The sequence below is a fragment of the Nansenia antarctica genome (genome assembly GCF_963989245.1).
Source record: "Nansenia antarctica genome assembly, chromosome: 17".
Taxonomy (NCBI): domain Eukaryota; kingdom Metazoa; phylum Chordata; class Actinopteri; order Argentiniformes; family Microstomatidae; genus Nansenia; species Nansenia antarctica.
Window position 1 is genome coordinate 7,645,285 of NC_137687.1, and position 22,380 is coordinate 7,667,664.

The following is a 22,380-nucleotide window of genomic DNA, read 5'->3' on the forward strand; positions in this document are numbered from 1 at the left end:
TCAGAACAGCCACGGCAACAAAGGATGAGAATAAACAAAAGGGGTTATGGAGAAATATGCAGATGAGATTTTTCCATTAATATGCATCTGTCACTCTGGCCTGTGGTGACAGTACCATCTATCAGTGATGTACAGAGAGAGACAGGACATGTGTCATTACTAAGGACAGGTCCAGAATGATAATGATGTGCATGGTGCCCCAACAAAATGACATTCAAGCTTATTCAGGTGGATTTTTGGAAGAGATGGACAGGCACACCCACGTACTACACGTACACACACTGAAATACATCACACAGAGGTAAGAGAGATCTTCTTCTCTCACTTAAACACACATACTTACATGTACACATGGAAACACACACACACGTACACACTGTGGCGCCAGAACCCGACCCAGCGCCCCGGGTGAACCCCTCGCAACTAGACAGGGCGCTGCTGTATACACACACACACACACACACACACACACACATACAACAGCAGAGTTAACAGTGATATGAGTTGGCTTAAATAGGAAGCTATTGCTATGTTTTCCTTTTCGAAAAGCAGAAAGCACACGGCAGGGCGTAAGTTTTATTTTCGTGAATATAAAAGGAGGTGTGTGTGTGTGTGTGTGTGTGTTTCTCCAAATCCTGAAAAAGGTGTTATTCTGTTAGGTGAGCCTGTCATCTCTAACTGTAGTAGCACGCAGCACCTAGCAGTGAATTGGGTGTTCACTTTGGGCTCTTTTACCTCCTCCCCTAGGGTAAACGCCGAGCGGGTGTGTCCTTCCGGTGGAGGGCACCTTGGTTATTCCTTATTCATTGTTCATCAGTCTAAGTTGGACCCTACGGCAGTGCCGTCTTCGAGTAGCAATAAATATGATAGATTGATAAAAGAAACCTACTGTCTCCTCGTCTCTCTAGTTCGTGTGTGCAAATTCCCCCTGGTCATAGTGAGAGGGTATGCCACGACACGTACACACGTAGCCTACACACACACACAGACACACGCACATGCACACACACTGACACACTAGAGAAAAACTCCAGAGAGATAGAGACGGGGAACGGGGAGAGGAGTGAAAGCAGCAGCTGTAATAGAAAACAAAAGTGGTGTGTCTGGAGAGAGATGTGGAGTGACAGAGGAATCACAGAGGAACAGAGACACTCCGATGGGAAAGTGTCACTCTTCCCCTAACTCATTCTACCACAGTTCGGATGTGTGTATGTGTGTGTGTGTGGGGTGTGTGTGGGTCGGGGTCCACAATATCTCCTTGGGGTTGAGGCGACGAGTGAAGGGTGAGTTTCTTCCTACAGTAGGTCTGTCTAAAATCCTCATTTTCTAAATACAGAACAGCAAACTGGCTTCAAAGACAGGATTAGCAGTGAGCGGGGGACAGTGGTTAATATCACCCTGTTATGCCGGTGTTTCCCAACTGGTGGGTCTTAACCCAAGTGGGTCGCGGACTCGTTCTGAATGGGTTCTCCAGAGTGTGTGGTAAAAAAATAATAATAATATATATATATAAACTTGTTTTGGAAAAGGTTGTTTTAGTGTTCAACGTTTATTTTTTGAGAGACGTGCGTGAAAGACGTAGGCTAGCCGTTGCCATGGCAACATGAACTTAGCCTGTCACTTATGCCATTTGAGCAGTAGCTAAATATGGCGATGCGCAAAGTTGTTCCAGAGTATGTAAAACATTTTTAAAAACACCAGCTGCTGTCACATATGAATTTATGTACATTGACGATAGAAATGGACTGAAACCCCCAAGTGTATGGCTGTTATAGCATGTATAGTGTATGGCTGTTAGAGCATGTACAGATGCAACTCAAAAAATTAGAATATCGTGCAAAAGTTCATTCATTTCAGTAATTCAACTTAAAGGGTTAAATATAGACTCATTGCATTGTACATATGCATGATTATACTTTTCAGAGGGCTGACATTTCATTTTCTTATTGATTTCATGTAATATTAAACATTTCTGAGATATTTAATTTGGGGTTTTCATAAGCTGTAAGCCATAATCATCAAATGTATAACAAATAAAGGCTTTAAATATCTTGCTTTGCATGTAATGAGTCTATATAATATCTAAGTTTAACCCTTTAAGTTGAATTACTGAAATAAATGAACTTTTGCACGATATATATTTTTTTTGAGTTGCACCTGTATAGGTGTTAGGTAGGTGTATAGGTGTTGTATCACTCGGACGTTCGCTGGCTATCGAGGGGGAAAGGTGGCACGCTTTTACGAACAGAAATCGCAGCCTTCCTTTCAGAGAATAACTTTATACCTTATACTGAACTGTTTGATGACGAAATCTGACTTGCACGAGGTTGTGTATCTTGCTGATGTGTTCGAGCACCTCAAAACATTCAACATGTCTATGCAAGGGCATAAAAACTGACCTGAAAATAATTCTCATGGCGCATCTCACTAAAATACAAAGCTCGGTTTCACCACTACTTCCCGGAGAAACACGGAGGTGATCACTGGATACGTGACCCCTTTCGGAATCGACATGGAAAGCGTCACATTGTGTCTGTGGCGAAAGTGGCTTCTCAACTTTGGTCCAGCTCAACTCAAAGCAGAAGAACAGGTTGGACACTGAAGCATGATCTGAGAGTAGCTCTGTCTACCATCACCAGACTCTGAGAGTAGCTCTGTCTGCCATCACCCCAGACTCTGAGAGTAGCTCCGTCTGCCATCACCAGACTCTGAGAGTAGCTCTGTCTACCATCACCCAGACTCTGAGAGTAGCTCCGTCTGCCATCACCAGACTCTGAGAGTAGCTCTGTCTACCATCACCAGACTCTGAGAGTAGCTCTGTCTACTATCACCAGACTCTGAGAGTAGCTCTGTCTACCATCACCAGACTCTGAGAGTAGCTCTGTCTACCATCACCCAGACTCTGAGAGTAGCTCTGTCTGCCATCACCAGACTCTGAGAGTAGCTCTGTCTACCATCACCAGACTCTGAGAGTAGCTCCGTCTGCCATCACCAGACTCTGAGAGTAGCTCTGTCTGCCATCACCCCAGACTCTGAGAGTAGCTCTGTCTGCCATCACCCCAGACTCTGAGAGTAGCTCCGTCTGCCATCACCAGACTCTGAGAGTAGCTCCGTCTACCATCACCAGACTCTGAGAGTAGCTCTGTCTGCCATCACCCCAGACTCTGAGAGTAGCTCTGTCTGCCATCACCAGACTCTGAGAGTAGCTCTGTCTGCCATCACCAGACTCTGAGAGTAGCTCTGTCTGCCATCACCAGACTCTGAGAGTAGCTCTGTCTACCATCACCAGACTCTGAGAGTAGCTCCTCTGTCTGCCATCACCAGACTCTGAGAGTAGCTCTGTCTGCCATCACCAGACTCTGAGAGTAGCTCTGTCTGCCATCACCCAGACTCTGAGAGTAGCTCCTCTGTCGACCATCACCAGACTCTGAGAGTAGCTCTGTCTACCATCACCCCAGACTCTGAGAGTAGCTCTGTCTACCATCACCAGACTCTGAGAGTAGCTCCGTCTACTATCACCAGACTCTGAGAGTAGCTCTGTCTACCATCACCAGACTCTGAGAGTAGCTCTGTCTACCATCACCAGACTCTGAGAGTAGCTCTGTCTGCCATCACCAGAGACATTGAAACTCTTATCAGAAGTAAAGCACACCCTCAATTATCTTATTAGCTTCCCCAAATGCCTGTTGAGTGACAGCCCGCTTAGTAGGGCTACTACTACGACTAAGATTACCATATTGTGTGTGTAAATACAGATAGTTATGATGTTCATTTCATTCATATTCACCAGGATCAGCAGCACGCAGTTGTGATGTTCATAATCATCAATTTAATAATCAGGATCAGTTTGCTATTGCTAGAGTAATGTGCTCTATGTAAAAAATAAATAAAAAAAAAGCAATGATAACATTGTGTAAGTGTTTACTAGCCCATTTTGGAGAAATAAATTACCTTGGTTCGAATTCTTAAAAACTGGGTCGCGACTATATTACCATGGGAAAATGTGGGTCCCGAAGCCAGACCAGTTGAGGAACCACTGCAGACACAGACACACGCACGCACGCACGCACGCACGCACGCACGCACGCACGCACGCACGCACGCACGCACGCACGCACGCACGCACGCACGCACGCACACACACACACACACACACACACACACACACACACACACACACACACACACACACACACACACACAAACACACACACACACACAAACACACACACACACACACACACACACACACACACACAGAATAGTTCAGTCATTCATGCTCACCTTGCCAGCCTGGTTTGCAGACAGGTTTAACTTCGATGCTCACGGCCACGCTTTGCGTAGCCCTTTTCTGGCCGCAGTCAAACGCTGTGACCTGGATCTCATACTGCTGTTGCTTATCATAGCTCAGCTTCTCTGTGTTCCTTATGTTACCTGAGAGAGGAGAGATTGACGAAGGGGGGAGAGGTCAATAAAGGAGGACGCAAACTGTTCAAAAACATTAAACACTCTACAGCATGATAGGGATATATGTGTCAGGAGGGATGATGCTCCTTTCTCCTCCATCTATCGATCTATCTATCTATCTATCTATCTATCTATCCACCCTAGCACCTAACCCTAACCCTAGTTTTCCCACATGTACCGTATTCCCACATGTACCGTAACATATACAGTATACATACATACACACACACACACACACACACACACACACATACACACACACACACACACACAGAGGGAGAAAGAAAGAGAGAGAGGCAGGGGGGGGTAAAGGGGAGGAAACAAAATAGTAAGAGAAAGAACAAGAAATAAGTGAAGAGGGACAGAAATGAGAAGAGATGCACACACACTAGCCCTAGTTAACACACACCACAACACAGTGAGCGTGGAGTAAGGAGTGCAGGTGATAATAAGAGGTGAAAAGTGGTTGGGAGAGAAAGAGAAAGAGAGTGACGATGGATGGATGGATGGGAGTGAATGAAGGATTGAGAGAAAGAATGGGGTTAGAGACATGGAAAGAGGAATGGAAGATGCACCAGCCAGACACATCATCACAATGAGAAGCAGAAGAAGAAAAAAGTAGATTCATAGTGTCGCTTTATACAGTAAGTCAAGAGCGGAGACATGGCCACAATGGATAATATATGACTGTGTGTTTCCTCTGACATTGGTATTTAATGCATTAACAAGTATTCTCAGTGCTTTGCTCATGCTGGATGGAGTGCATAAGGGGAACTTGTGTAGTCCTAATGTGCTGGTTAATATTTGATAAGGGTAGACTTGAGGCTGATGACAACAGAGCCCTTTCTAACGGGGGCTGGATGCCCGAGGCATGTTGTATGTGGGCAGGAGGCTGGAGAGAATGTTAAATGCCATTTAGCGGTCCTCAACTGCTCATTAAACAGTTTGATTTTGATGTTGTTGTCAACTGTTGATGTTGAGTTATAACAAGGATTAGAATAGGGCAAGACCTGAGGGCTATACAGATCTGACATTTGGGTAAAAAAAGAAACGGCTAGTTAAGGACATAAAGGTGCTCTTTGGGCAGTTGTGTAGACCCATTTGAACTTGAATCATACGCCTGGGAACGTTTTTGGGGGAGTTATGAAAGAAAAGCATAATAAACTGCTCTGATATCTGGCTTGTGTGTTTCTGCGAAAAGGCAACCAGCAGAGACAGAAAGGTGAAAATCGGTGAGTGCACTCAACACCCCAGGCCATAACAACATGTTTGAATACAAACCGAGTACCGCATAGGACACATTTTATTAAGTACTTTCATGGGACCAAACTACCTATCTATTCCATTCAAAATGTTTTAGCCTTCCCCCTTTCCACTGGTAATAAGGAATTGGCAAGAATAGATCGATATAAATAGATCAACATTTAAAAACAGATGAAGAGAATGATTACAATATAGAGATAAAAGTGTTATTACTGGAACTGTATTCTGTTAGCGGGATAATGCACTCTCTCTATTTCGGGCTAAACTGTGCAGTGTAGCCGGCGTCCTGGTTCCTCCAGCAACCGGACACTTCCATAAATAACAACAAATATGTTATATGTAAATATGTAATACCACGTTCATTGATAAAATGACGCAAGGGATGGAAAGGGGTGATGGCAGTTTTAGAAGGGGGATGATGAAGCGCTGGATTATGGAACGGCACAGCACAACGGGGGGAAATGCGATAAGAATTATGTCAAAATGCAGCACTATCATGCACAGATCAGCCTTAAAACATGTAACGTTACGTTAGATGTATAACGTTAGACAGGGAGCGATGTATTTCTACGGAAAGGCTGTGCTTGACGCTCATTGGAGCGAAAATGCCTGGACGGCACAGCTTGGGATTCCATTGAAGTTACAGGGAACTATGTGTGAAAGAGGCTTGAATGTTGAAATAACAGTAATAACATGTTCATTGATAAAATGATTATAATAAGGGATGAAAAGGGGGGATGGCAGTTTTAGAAGGGGGATGTTGAAGCGCTCTGGACTGAGGAACAGCATAGACACAGCACATCGCCATAATTGCAATTTTTTTGTTATGCTTGTTGTAAATAAAAGCTCTATGATGCATTGAAATGACATTAAACTAAGATAATAAGATGGTTAGATTATCATAATTTTTCAAATCTTTATTAATAAGTTATTACAGAAACAGTAAGTGACATTTTCCGAGAGCGAAATCTGTTACCTTTCGCTACCTTTCGCTACCCCTCTCGAACTGGAACTAAAAACGGCACGGGTACTATGGCCCGGTACGGCTCGGTGGGCAGTGGAGAAAGGAAAACGAACCGGGCCAGCCAATAGATTGTTCAGAACTTAAGCCCAATGCACACAGCGTGCGATTTCTGTTGCACGTCAACATTCCATTTTGAAGTTTGAATGGAAGTCTATGAGAAAATCGCATCCCAATGCACACGGCCCCGATTTTAATCGCACGGCGAAAATTCGATTCCATTCATGACAACAATGGAATGTTGTCGTGCAACAGAAATCGCACGCTGTGTGCATTGGGCTTTAAGGGTCAATCTGCATTTCTAACCCCCTAGAACATTTTTAGAAAGCGTGAATTTCAATTTCAACTGTCCCAGGATTTAGATATTCTGCATTGAAAGTACCCTTAGGGTGCTGGACCTTTTGAGCTATAAGAGAATAATACATTATTTAACAGTTATAAGTTATGAGACATGAAATCAAGCACACACGCACACACACTACCGTGCAAAATATCGCAGATGCCTTTCTGCATGATAGAAGCACCAATTCCCCCCTCTCCTTCTATTACATCAGAGCTCTGTGATGAAAACTGTGCAATGCTCTCTCTCTCACTCTCTGAGGTGCTCTCATGTTTAACAACCCACTCAGGCCTGTGCTCTGTGGTTAATGATGGCATGAGCCCTCTCAGAGAGAAAGAGAGCACTCTGGCCAGGCCCTGTGCATCACTCACTCTGCATTAGGCTATAATCGAGCATGCCAAGTGCCAGTCACAGCCCAGACAGTCCAAAAGACTATGGGCAGCAGGCAGTGCATCTGAAGCCTAAGGGAGTCAACACCAACCATTGCCTGACCTTGTCTCTGATATCTGGAGCTGTGACGTTCTCCTCCTATACCAAAAGGGATTCCATAATAACAATACGGTGGTCGCTGAGGTTGAGTTTTACTGACCATTGCGGTCGATGGCGAAGGGTGTGTCGGCGGTGGTGATCTGGTAGTTGCAGATCTGGCTGTACTGCGGGGAGCAGTCCTGGTCCGAGGCCTCCACTTGTAAAATGCTGTCGTAGATCTTCCCTTCTGTCACGGCTTCATGGTACTGTGCCTCCCGGAACACGGGCGCAAACTCGTTCACGTCGTTCACCTGGATGTGCACCACCGCCCTGGGGACAGCAGAGGGACACAGAGGTCAGGGGAAGAGAGAAATCACTGACCTGAATAGAGTGGAGAGGGATGAAGAAGAGTGGGGTTGGGGGGTTGGCTCAGGCATGTTTAGGCTTTGACTGAGGGGACAGGACCCACTTAGTTCCAATCAATAACTCTCTGGTTGCTATAGTTAACCCAATGTTATGTATATGACATTTCTATACATATTTCCATTCATCATTTACTAAACTATTCATTATATTAACCTTTTGAATTAAATTGTGGTTAATTTAATGAAATCCGATAATCTAATTATTTAAAAAATAGAATAATGTGTTAATCAATAACTCCCTGTGCCAGTGCAGGAGTCTGAGGGAGGAGTGACTGATTGAGTGTGATCAGTGACTGAAATCAATCGATTTATTTATTTATCAATGATGAGAGCTTCTTGCTGAGCCTCGGAAATAAAGTTGGGCTGAGGACAAAAAACATGTGAATAAAACTCAACTTAATCATAATGACACTAGAATTATCCACATTAAGTGAGATCTAAGCTCCTCGCGAACATCTGCTAGGCAAGAGATTCCACTTGGCCAACAAAGAGAGACAGAGCGGGAAACTGGGTACGTCCAGAATGGATTTTCACACCATCTTATCTCTCTCTGTCACAAAACGCAGACATACTGTATATAAATGCATACGCACACGCACGCACACACACACTGCACACGCACGCACACGCACACGCACACACACACACACACACACACACACACACACACACACACACACCACAAACACACACATACACACACACACACACACACGCACGCACACGCACGCGCACACACACGCACACGCACACACACACACACACACACACACAGAAACACTCAGTTGTTGGAAATCAGGGCTGTGCTGGGCTATTAATGGTGACGTGCTAGCAGTCATGCTAATACTAACAGCGGCGGTAACACAACCGCTAACACAACCGCTAGCAGATGAAGGGGAGTGTGGGGGTGGGTAGTAAATCCCTCACTGCGGCTTGTTCTGTCATATTTATCTGTCTCTCATAAACATCACCCCCCTCCTTCTCACGACTCCCCCTCTCCACGGGGGAGGCAGCGGGAGTCACACATGTTCTACACCACTGGGGATTGAGTGTGCGTGTGTGTGTGTGTGTGTTGTTGTTGTTGTTGTTGCCGGGTGTGTGTGTGTGTGTGTGTGTGTGTGTGTGTGTGTGTGGTACATCACATCTGGCTGAAACAGATGCCTGCTCCCCAGCGCCAGGGAGTGTGAACAGTTGGCCAATCCCAGCCTAACAGTGCCAAGCCCAGCCTAAGGCCATTATTCCTCTGATCCCTGTCGAAGCACAAAGCCGATCAGCAGTGATCTGGAATAGGGAGGGCCAACCCAAAAAGACAACGAGGGAACCAACTGACCATGATGATGTTACTCAAAGCTGGAACAGTGGCCTTTGAAGTAACACAGAAGGGGTGTAAGTACCTTCAGTCTATTAAATATGCATATTGCATTTGGTAACTCAAGATTATCGACAGTAGGAGGTGTATCAACACTGCCATGCATATCACTTTTCAGGGTATCCCAGAGGTTTTTATTAAGGGGCTTTAGACCACACATGGGGCATATTATGTTGTTAAACATATTACAGATTTTTACACATATTACACATTTTAAATTACAGTAGTGATTGGTTACGCACGTTTTCATGTGTTAAGTTCATCTTCGTGTTGGTTATGCTGTTTGTATAAACTGCACAGACATTCAATTATGTTGCAGTCTCTTCAGACATACCAGTGGTGACCCTGTGTCACTGCAGCTATATTTGACCATGTGTATGTGATTTGCCTGTGTCGATGTAGCTTGTTTGCAGAAAGTTGTCTCCTAGGGGACATTTGCTTATCAAGGACGATGCCTCCATGTGAGCTTAGAATTATAAGGCTCTATCTCCGTTTAGGGCAGTTCAGAGATATTGAGCGTCAATGTTTTTACATTCCATTATGTTTTATGAGATGGAACCTTTGTATTTGATTAATTACTAACTAAAAAATGTCACCATTTAAAAAATAACACCACACAGACATTAATAAACACCTAATGGATCAGATAATGTAAAAAACTCAATTTTGACAAAAATGGAGTTAGAACCTTATAATTCTAACGTCACGTCCTCTCTGCGATATGGGTCATGTCTGAACAAGCACAGTCGGTAACCGTTGTCACCAGGATTCTAACCACACACTGGACTGGAAGTGTAATGCCATCACTGGCCGCTCAACGCTATCCTGGGGAGATATAGCATCCTTTTGTTTTTGTACACTCTGTGTGACTTTTTCCTTTGCTGTGTCCATGGGGTGGCCTGAAGGGGGAGCTATTCGGCACCCCTATATCGACAGCCCTTCCCTCAAGGAGACAATTTTAATTGATGTATGCTCTGTGGGATGTTTTGAGAGGTGTCGGTGATGTGTTGTCATCAGTATAGAAGTGAGGGGATGAATTCTGGTCGGGTCTCCTTGCAAACAGCTCCTAAAATCAGAGGTCAGGGGATAGCTTGTTCTCTTTGTCCTGTTGTGAGGTTCTCATCGTGAGTTGAGTAGTATTGGCTGAATGACCTGTGGTCATCTCTCTTTCTCTCTGTCTTTCTCTCTCTCCTCCTCTCTCTATCTATCATCTATCATTGAGGTTAGACTGTAACTTTGTCCCATGAAGTAATAATGCCTTGTAATAATTGTATGGGTTAGGGTTAGTATCCAGTATTATTTTTTAGATCATCATGATATGTTTATATCATTACTAGATATACTCTCTGATCACTGCATCTGTTTTTACAGTTTTTCTCTATCGCTTTAACACTAACATCGGAACCTCAAACACAACGACCAAAACCTGGAACTGGTGTCTTTTATCTCACACCAATTCTTCACAATGGCAAACACATTTCATGCTTATCACTCATTTTGCAGCTCTAAACCACACAGTTAACAAAACACTAAACACAATTGTTTTACTCTACATAATACAATACTCATTTGGCACATACTTCCTTGATAAAATCTCTTTTGTGTGTTCACATGGAAAACGCTACCATTCAGACTGCTAAACTCAAACCACCAATCACACAATCACACTCCTCATTATGGGCAAACATCTATTGCATTTGAATTAGCCATCATCATCATCATCATCATCATCATCATATAGCTTTAGCAATAAAAGGGCCACAGTGAGCTCTCCTGTGTTGAAATATATCTGAAGTATATCAGGGCTGGATTCGTCATGCCAGGCGACACTTTCCCCTCTGCTTGGCCAGGGAGAACATTGCCTGGGATGTCGACAAGGTCTTGTGGCCTTTGTGTAGAGTATAATGCAGAAGGCTTATTTTCTTTTTTCTATTGAGAACACTTTACAAATCCAACTGCCATTGCTGAGATGTGTACAGTATTTCAGAATAAAAAGAAAAACGTTCTATTGTTGTATTTGTGTGTTTTATATTTGAGTATGAAAACATAACAGTAATAAGGCCTACTGATAATTTTATCATAGTACTGTTTTCCGCTGATCATAGTGTTTTCAATGTGCACATCAGTGTTCAATTGGTTGTTACAAGTGTCTATTCTTTTGATGGTGTGTGTTTGTCATTTGACGACAACATTTCATTTTTGAGAAGACATAACATTATTTTGAATGCAGTGTTTGCTTTTGCAAGAGATTTGTGGAGTTTAGGGATTTGTGTGAGAGTTTTTGGATTTGTGTTAAGAGTTAAGAGAAAATGAGCTATGCTTTGAGAAAATGTGTTAAAGCGATAGAGAAAAACTGTATAATAACCTCCCCCTGGTCCCTGCTGTTTTTATATCCTGTTTTATATACTGTATATATTGTAATGTTGTATTTGTTAGGATGTTTTTCAATTGACCTTTGTTGTTTTTGTACTCATGTTTTATATTGTATATAGGCTACTGTGTTGTTCAGATTGGCCTCTGTTTTGCCTCTTTGCCAGGTCATCATTGCAAATGAGAATCGGTCCTCAATTGACCTATCTGGTTAAATAAAATAACATGGGTGTTGCCATCCGGCAAGTAATTACCGCTTTCAAATCTCTGGGAGAGAGAGATGAGGAACATACATACTGCCCTCTCAGAATCACAAGTGACAAGTTTAATAACCACTGCACCACCATGCACAGGGAAGAACAGGGCAGGGGGGATGGGGAAGGGGGAAGGGTGTTATGTCCAGATTAGCCGTTGTGTCACTCTGGGCTGTGGGCCACCCAAAGGGGTCATGGGTTAACGTCCTAGACTAGACACAGAGGCGGAAACACTTACCCCAGATTACATACATTATATCACCTCAACAACCCCCCCGAGCACTTTAACACCCAGGCCTGCTTGTAATAAATCTCTGACAGCTGGATCTGGATGGGAGGGAGGGCAGGGTGAGCTGAGGGAGGTGACATCACCGTCACTCAGCAAGAGAGATGCAGAAATATCAATTGGCCCACTCATCCCTAACCCTAAGGGTTTCCTGTATATCTTAAATCAAATTAAATCAAATCAAAGTTTACATATCATATACAGTTAGCCTAACTTTTTGCCTTTTTTTGTGGGGCATATTTTTTTCATTTTATTGACAGATACAGTGAAGATTTAGACAGGAAGGATGGGTGAGAGAGAGAGGAGGGATGACATGCAGGATATGTCCCCGGCCGGAATCGAACCCAGCCTAATCGTAGATCAAGGTCATTCAGTCAGCATAGTGATCAAGGACCACAGCCACCCCAGCCATACCCTGTTCTCTCTGTTACCATCTGGCACATTGTACCGGCCGGAATCGAACCGGGGACCCTGCGGTAACATGGTCAGCGCTTAACCCGCTACGCCACCTAAGCACCCACAGTTAGGCAGTCTTATGGTCTGGATACCAGTACCATGTGCCAGATGGTAACAGAGAGAACAGGGTATGGCTGGGGTGGCTGTGGTCCTTGATCACTATGCTAACTGAATGACCTTGATCTACGATTAGGCTGGGTGGAATTAGACAACATTGCTTATCACTAACAAATGTATACCCTACAGTATAGGAGGTATGATCGATATTATCAACTGTGGAGTTTCTCAAATAAATGTGACAGCAGCTGGTGAAAGCAGGAATAAGTCGGCAACCGACAAAATAATTGCAATGCAATGGACTCGGTGAGTAATCGATGAGTAAAGTTTTAAGTTTAAGACAACATTCGATTCTCAATTCTTTGAATTATTTCAATTGGTGTGAATGGAAAATCGAATGTTGTCGTGCGATAATATCGCATCCCACGCCGTGTGCATTGTCTCAAAACAATGGAATCGAATTTGGCGGTGTGACAAAATCGGGGCCGTGTGCATTGGCCTTTAGGCTGCGGATCCTGACATTGCATTGCAACACAAGATATAGGGCATAATAAATCAAGCATAATTCAAGAGAAAAAAAGTGTCAGTAGCACAAGACATAAGTGACAAAACATAATAGGCATAGTACACGATAAGGTAGCAATAGTACAGGGAAAAATTCCAGTTTGGGGTAAGTGGTCATCTCATGTGCAATCGTGTCTCTCTGTCATAACTAAGATAGCTAGCTACCTTAGAGGGTAAAATAACACAAAATAACAATAAAATAAGCAAAAAGCTGAAATGTTTGTAAGGAACGCGAAACACAGCGGCCACGCAGGGCGCCATCTTACCCACCCACTACTATCTAGTTATTGGCGAGTAGTGGGGATTACTCACCGAATCCATTGGTTGCCGACTTGTTCCCACTTTCACCACCTTTGACTTGACTAGTTTGGTTTAGTGGTGGTAGTTCCGTGTTTCAAAAAGTCTGAACATTTTGATTGGTTGCCGTTATGCGGACCAAAAGACTAGAATGTGTCACATTTAATTTCACACTGTTGGAAAGGAATCCCATTTTAGAAAGCTGCTATATAGCCTACTACTCCCTGGAATTCTCAGTAAAACCTGTATTATGTTGTGACGGCAGAGCTGAGTCAGAGTATAGCCTACAGATTTCTGCATTGTTCAATGGGACAATCCAGTGGTATGACTCAGCAGTAGTCACTAGCAATAAGCCCTCTTCTACCCTACATACATATAGTCATACAGCACAAAAAGCAAAAAAAAGCATCACTCCAATAGAGGCCATGACCCTGAGGGGACAACTGCACAAATCTCATATGTAGGCCTACAGTGGGGTGCAAAAATGTGGGCAGTGCACCCTCCGCCCTAGTCAAAATGCCTTTTACCATTAATATCCAAGTGAAAAGAAGCAAACCTAACCTAGTCTAAATGGTACAAAGTTAAACATGACACATTTCATCACAGGGAAAAAGGCCTTATGCAAAAGTTTGGGAACCTTGTCAGCTAGTACTTGTAACTCCTCCTTGGGCAACTATAACAGCTTGCAAATGCTTCCTGTAGCCAGCTACAATTCAGTCTTTCAATTCTTGTTTTGGGAATTTTTCCCCAGAACAGCTCAGAAATATTATTCGGCCTTCTTGCATGCACGGCATGTTTGAGATCTCTCCACAGATTGTCAATAATATTAAAGTCTGGGGACTGTGATGGCCATTCCAAAACCTTCATCCGTCTTTCTTGGAGGTACTTCATGGTTGATTTTGAGGTATGCTTCGGGTCATTGTCTTGCTGGAATACCCAACCTCTCTTCAACTTCAATTTCTAGACTGACCTTCGAACATTAGCCTCAGTCTAGAATGTCTTGATATTTGGTGGAATCCATTCTTCCTTCCACTCGCACAATATTGCCTGTGCCCCCAGCTGCTACACAACCGCAAAGCATAATGGATCCACCTCCATGCTTAACAGTTGGCAAGGTGTTCTTCTCTACAAATGCGTCACCCTTTTTTCTCCAAATATACCTCTTTTGGTTGTGGCCAAAAAGTTCAATTTTGGTTTCGTCAGTCCAAAGCACATTGTTCCAATAGGCTTCAGGTTTCTCAAGGTTTTCTTTTGCATTACACACTCCAAATCAGATATAAAATGTTGAGGCTGACCTTACTTCATTTCATGTCATGAACCTATAGGGGGCGCTACAGGCTCCAAAAATGGCAGGCTAAATTGGCATGACATCAGGTTTTGCTCAGTGCAAAAAAGTCACCATTCCCAAGGAAAAGCATTAAAATGTAAAAAAGAAAAAAAGATAATTAAAGGCCAGTACCAAAGCCAAGGTACCAGATAAAAGGCTGTTCTTGGTTTTCAGCCAGGTTGATGTGAAAAAAGGTAGAACATCTTCTGGTATAAGACACACAGTAAAGACATTGTCAGACTATGGAGAGAGGAATGAACAAAAAGACTATAAAGACTTCTCTGTTTTCTTAGATACAACCCTCTATTTGTAGGCCTACAACAAGTATAATGTATCTACTATACTTGTACTTAGAAATAATAATAATAATAATAATAATATCTTAGATTTATATAGCGCCTTTCTCAGACCCCAGTTATACATTGTATACATTGTTAAATATGGAAGAATAATTACCTTTTAACCACCAGTTCGTACAAGTCGAAACATTATAAAGCACAATTCTGAAACCATTGTGATACAAGAAGGGAAAGGGGCCCAGGAGAGAGACAGGAGAGCCAGGGAAATGGAAATGATTAAGAAATCAAAAACAGCAATGAGAAAAAAAAAGAAGAAGAGGAAAGGAGAGAAAAAAGAAAGACAGTTATAACGAGAGAGGAAGATAAAGAGAATCTAAGCGAGAGCTTGGCGGTCCCTGTGTCATCCCTGATCCTGTGGCCTGTCCTCTTTAGCGGGTAATTTACTTGACTGCTCTTCTTCTGCGGGGCTGATGTGTCATGTGTAATTTGGGCTGAGCCTTCGGCAGGGACTCTTTTCTCCTCTGAATCTGAGAGAGGCAGACTTTCTTTACTCAGAACTCAGAACAGGCCAGACTGGCTCCTCTGAGACATGCCAGAGGAGGGCAGGCTATTAAAACTGAGACTGTCCTTGCGTGCTCCCACACAGCCTGCATCACTGGCTCACTGGGGTTTCTTCAGTAGAGTAGATGAGTCCTAGATGGCGATTGTGGTTATTTACGTACTTGACTGTGCATGATAATGCATTGAAACTTCAACACACTCAGGTATCAACACGCACGCACACACACACACACACACACACACACACACAGAAATGCACACAAACACACGCACGCACACACACACGCACGCACGCACACACGCACGCACGCACGCACGCACGCACGCACGCACGCACGCACGCACGCACACACACACACACACACACACACACACACACACACCACCGTTGAACTTACACATTCACCCACACTCTCAAACTCACACAGCCCTGCTAGTATAATTCTAGGTTTGTGTGTGTGTGTAGAGAGAGAGAGGAGAAGATTTCTATCTAGAAACTCCCTACTGAGGGAGGTGAGAGGGGTGAGCAGTGTGAGAGTGAGAAGAGACACACAGTGAGTAGAAAAGGCACAGTCATAAGGGCCGTAGTGAAAGCAATTTCAGTGGAGGCCCTGCTTCACTGTGGCAAATCGTTTTTTATCAGTCTGACTCTTTAAAAGAGTTTATTGGCTGTGTTGTCATGGTTGCGTAGACAGGTCTCACACTACGGGAATGAACCAAGGGCCAGCTCCAGGTAAGGAAACGGGACCTTTGAGAGCCAAAATACTTATATATTATATATATATATATATATATATATATATATATATATATATATATATATATAGTACCAGGCAAAAGTTTGTACTCACTTTCCCATTCTATTGAATTGGATAATGGCGTTTTTAAAGTGCGTAGGCCTAATAGAGTTTTTAAAGTGCATATCTAAGTTACTAAAATCGAAGAAGATCTGAGTCAATTTAATGGAAAGGAGCACTAATAATAATAATAATAATAATAATAATAACTTAAATGTATATAGCACCTTTCAGCGGACCCAAGGTCGCTTTACACAGATACAAGAAAATAACAAAAAACAGTCAGACAGACAGAATACATTGCACCATGTCATTGTCTCCTTCTCAAATGCCCCAGAAAAACCCAGAGGAGTAGAGATCGTTGCCAATCGCAGCTTTCAGTTTACAGATTTGGGATCTGGGAAGGATTCTGAGGACAGAGTTAGCTATATAAAAACGATAGTAATGATAAGAAACTGGCTTTTGTTTCAGTATATGCACCAAATTATTTGGATAGAGGCTTTTATGACTACCTAACTAACATCATGTTTGAACTGTGATTCTGGTTTAATAATAGGGGGTGACTTTAATGCTGTCTGGCTACACATGTTGGACAGAACTGGGGTTACCGAGGGGAGAGAGCAACACCCGGCGTCCTCTGCACTAAGGAAATGGGCTAGTGACGCTCTGCGCTGTGGTAGACGTCTCTCTCCGACCACAGGTCAGAGTAGTGATTTCCTTGGGGCCTAAAAAGACTCCATGCTGCTGGCGTTTCAATTCCACCCTTCTGCAGAATGAATCATTCCTAAAGGAAATGAATGAACTAGATTAGTTTATTGTAATTAACAAACCATCTGTGCACAATCCCAGTATTCTGTGGGATTTGATTTGATTTGATTTGATTTTTATTAGGAATTTACAATAGAATCATTTACGCATCATGACACTAAGTAATGTCCAGAGGATAGCACTTGAAAGCATTATTTAAAACACTTATTTCCAAAGTGGTCCTCGATGGAAACATAAAACGAATAAAACGGGATGTGGTGAAGGGGTTCATTAGGGATAAAACAATTGGTTTTGCCTCTAATCTACACACATCCAGATCGAAACATATTCAAGATTTGGAAAAGAAAAATTGCTGAACTGGAGATTAGCATGACACGGCAGGTCACCCCTGAGCTAGTTCTTAAGAGAGAAGTTTCAATTAAAGATCTTAACCATTTACTCAGACATAGAGCTGACTTCCTCATTAATGAACTAGACAACATTATTACTTTCGCAGTGCACAGCCGTGCCATTTATTAGCATCTTAAAACCAACGAACAACTGACAAACATCTCCTCAATTAAATCTTCCACAGGCATTTTGTGGACTGATCCAGTAGAGGTCAACAATAACTTCTGGGCATTCTACTCGGCTCTATATACCTCTGAGATAGATTATAATGAGCATGCCTGTAGTACATTTATGAACCCCTTACATCTCCCCCAGCTTTGCTGGGATGACTCCCTCGATTTAGATGATCCTATTCCTCTGTCTGAACTCCAGAAAGCTCTTTTAAGTATGAATGAAGGCAAGTCACCAGGGTTAGACCACTGCAATAAACAATTCCCAGTATCTTGCAGCTCTCACCAGGGTTGCCCTCTCTCTCCTCTGCTGTTTGCCCTATCTCTTGAAACTGTGTGATATCCTTCTTTTTATTCAGAATGTCCCTCAGTCGCTTCCCCACCTCCTAAATATCTTGAATAATCTTTAGCCAAATTTCGGGGTATAAAATTAACTGGGGAAAATCTACACTACTGCCACTGAATGCCTCAGCTAGACAGCTAGATATTCGACTAAACATCCCAGTGGTCCAGAATATTAGATATCTAGGTTTCCCAATCCACCCCTCGATCTCAAACACAGTGTCATGTAATTATAAGAATGTGCTGAAGGAGGTAGAATCTGATGTAAAGGAGGAATACTTCTCCCCTCTCGTTATTAAAATGAATAAATAATAAACAAATACTTTTTTTCAGTTCCATGCTCCCTCTCCCTCCCGCTCCTGGAAAAAAATTACATTCGCTTTCTTCCAAATATATATTGGGGGGGGGAGACTCAAGCTCTATCTTGGCGCCCTATAGAAGAAAAAAAATACTGTCCATTCCCATAGGTTACAAGATGTAATATATTGTAATATTTCTATCATTATAAATTGAAATTGAAATTCTGTTCCATCATTTATTCTCAGTTTGGGGCTGAGGGTCTCTGCTCATTCCAAAACATTCAGAGACATTTTAATTGACCGGTTACTTCCTTTTTCTTCAATTACGCACAGCACTGCGCACTTATGGAGTACCCTGGAATAGTTCACTAGACACGCATCCATTTTACATTGCACTCAGATGGTCAGGTCTCAGCACTTTACTCCATCCTGGTCAAGGCTTCTTTAAAACCTCTACACATTGACAGAGTGTGGAAAGGTCATCCATTTCAATTTTATACAAAGGACATATTTTACTCCATATTTGTTACATAAAAACATACCTTCACCTAACTGTACTCAGTACGCACAACATACGGTTGGCACCTTTTCCCATATGGTATGGAAGCGCCCTGCAGTTGCTGATTTCTGGAAGATGGTTTGTGATATATTGTCCCTCATTGTGTCCAGATTCCTGATTCCAGATTCCACACTCATCAGCAGTTGTATTACCGGTACTCAACAATAGTTCAATCTTAACTTTAAATATTAAACAAAGACTGCCAGCTGTTCTTTCCCAACTCAAAAAATATATATACAGTATATGTTTTTAGGGCATTTCTGCTCTATTGGGATAGAGACAGCAGAGATTGACAGGAAGGATGGGTGAGAGAGAGGGGGGATGACATGCAGGATGGACAGAATCGAACCAGGGACCCTGCAATGATATGGCATGCGCCTTTGTGTGCTACGTCACTTACACGCCCCGACATCACACCTTTGGGTCACATCGGCTCCAACCTGGCTACGTATCTTTTATTCAGCATGGACAGATTGCTGGCTAGCTATAAATGTTGCTAGGGCAACGGTCACAAACCCTTGAAAATGAACCATTTACCTTTTCCTTTTATTAGATATACAGTATATTCACCATGATAACGTTAAGTGATTAAAGTATCAGAATCAACCAAACTTTCCATATGCTAACAATGTGTGACATCGACATACAATGGATTCTTCCAGACTGCCACACATAGTCTGATGCCTTAGTGAGAAAAAAAAAGAAGATTATGTGGCAGACTAAAGCATGAAAATCTGCACAGTTATTCCTTAGGTGATATCAAAACATCCTAGAAGAGGTGCCCAAATTAGGTGCCCAAAGTATCCATACCAGTGCTATTTAAAGTACTTAATTAAATAAAGTATCCTAAAATAATATGAGAATATGTCAAATGACATAATATGTAAAATTACGTTTTATTTTAAACATACGTTTTATGTTCTATATAATCAAATAAATATGGTAGCAGGAATAACATGTATCACCTTGGGCTCTGACACTTTGGACTCTGCAAAACTATGCCAAAAAAACACAGAAAGGAGCCTACTTAGCCAGTGTCACCACCAGCCAAGGTGAGGCAGGAGTCTGGAAGTTTGGAAAGAACAGCTGGCAGTCATAGGCAGATTATAGGACAATGGGCCCCTGGGCACGGACACGTAAACGCCCCCCCGACCCCCCCCCCCCCCACAGGTGTCTCTTTCTTGATTTATTTTTTATTCCATCTGCAATATATAAATATAAACACTTTTTATGTTTATTTTCATGTAAGGAATCTCACTTGTTCCAGTTATGATATGATTGAGGGGCCCCATTCAGACAGATCAGGGGCCTAATGAGCAGAAGTGCCACATAAGCAGTTCATGTGTGTGTGGGGGGGGGGAAGCCTTAGACAGAGCTTCTAGTGCTGTTGTTTTGCATGGGCCCATATTGCCATGGAGTACTCAGCCCGTCAAACATCTGATAGATAAACTGAGGGGATAAACACCCGCTTCAAAGGTATCATGATGGCTTCTGTCTTGTGACATCTTCTTCAAAGTGAATGTCTATTCCTTCCGTTTTTCAGTAGCGACTAACTGCGGCTCTGTTATCGCCATGAATGATTAATCCCTTTGACTATGAATATGAAGAAATGCAAAGTTTATAACAGCGACGACTTCACACAGAGCTTCTGTTTCAGTTTCTTGGACTCATTCAACTAATCCCTGGGCTCGTTCACTAATCCACCCCGGCTGGCAGCCAATGCAGCGAGTAGAATGACATCACACAATGTCATTATGGAGAGGCCAGGGTCTACAGCTCACACAAAGAGGAAAAATCATGTTTATTTGAGGCGCACCTGGTCGAAGGAGACATTACATGGGACATCGGGTCTGTTGATGAACTACAATCATGCATTGGTCTCCTATACATCCATTGAGCCTATGGTGCACTCCAGCCCACATTCCTGGCCGCAAAGAGACGGTGTCAGTTGGGCAGACGCACACAGAAGAAAAACAGAGACACGTGGAATGTGCAACCGACTTGTCTGTGGATCTTGCACAAAGAAACATCCAAAGCTTTGTTTTGAATGCTGAATTATTTGGAAGCATAAGAGCTGACGGATTTGGCCGTGGACTTACTTACTGACTCTGACACTGATTTAGAGAAATTCACTCCCAAAGTCAAAATGGGCATCCCTTCTAAAAATGGATTTATACTTCCCCGAAGAACATTTCTTCGCCTTAATCCGCCACAAAATGCTTTGTACCTTTATGAGACCTGGAACACACGCACACACACACACACACACACACACACACACACGCACGCACACACACACACACACACACACACACACACGCACACACACACACACACACACACACACACACACACACAGACACTCACTTGTGGGACTTCTTCCCGGCGATGCCTCCAGGTCCAGCCCCACAGTCGTAGGCCTGGATGATGAAGCTGTACTCTTTCTGCAGCTCACAGTTCACCAGGCCCTTGGCCCTCAACTGGCCCTCACCCGACGTCCCGTTCAGTACTACCGCCTCGAATGGAGCCTCCAGTCCATGGATCTTAAACGCACAGATCTCACCTGGTAGCACAAGGAGGAGAAGGGGATTAAGAAGGGGGGCGGGGGGGTAGGAGGGAGTGTAAGTGTCTGTCAATGAGAAAAATATGAAAGTCTATTCTGAATCATCTGAGACATCTATTTAAACATTTTGGGCTGATGCAAACAATCCAGCAACATCCAGGATTTGATGTCTTGATGTTTAAGCACCTGTGGTATTTCTAATTCCCCAGGATTGTTAAGGTTTAATTTCGATAGGAAAAAAACTGAAAAGAACAACAACAATAACAACTACAACCCATAGCGGAGCTTAATAGGTCAATGTCAACCCTCTCTGGAGCACAGCTCCAACAATTCACTCATTCACTCCCTAATCGCTCTCCTGAAGACACCCAAGGACGAACCCGCCCACAATCCTCCATGTGGCTAACTCACTGCATTGTCACTCCGGCACATTATAACAATCAACAATTGAGTTAATAAAGCCTGGAGACCAACTACCTCTCAAAGTCACCCTTATTTGCGAGAGAGGGAGAAAATCCAAATCGGACAAAGCGAGAGTCCATTTTGGGAGTTGGGGAGTGCTTCAGAAGTGGTTGGGGAGAGACGAATGCTTCAGAAGTGAGTACACTCGCTTGTAATTTACCAAGGGATTTGGGGAAATCACTTAGCGTAAGGCACATACTCTGACC

The 22,380-nt window shown here is 43.1% G+C and overlaps 1 pseudogene across 1 annotated transcript in view; it reads right to left on the reverse strand.

Annotated features, from left to right (window-relative positions):
* The window catches only part of LOC308172845 (calsyntenin-2-like), a 205,208-nt pseudogene that overhangs the window by 131,837 nt on the left and 50,991 nt on the right, over positions 1–22,380 (reverse strand). Inside the window, exons 2-4 of the transcript in view lie at positions 21,517–21,712; positions 7,681–7,889; positions 4,285–4,434 (exon numbers count right to left, since the gene is read on the reverse strand). The product of the transcript in view is annotated as a calsyntenin-2-like (transcript). The remainder of the gene's footprint in view (positions 1–4,284; positions 4,435–7,680; positions 7,890–21,516; positions 21,713–22,380) is intronic.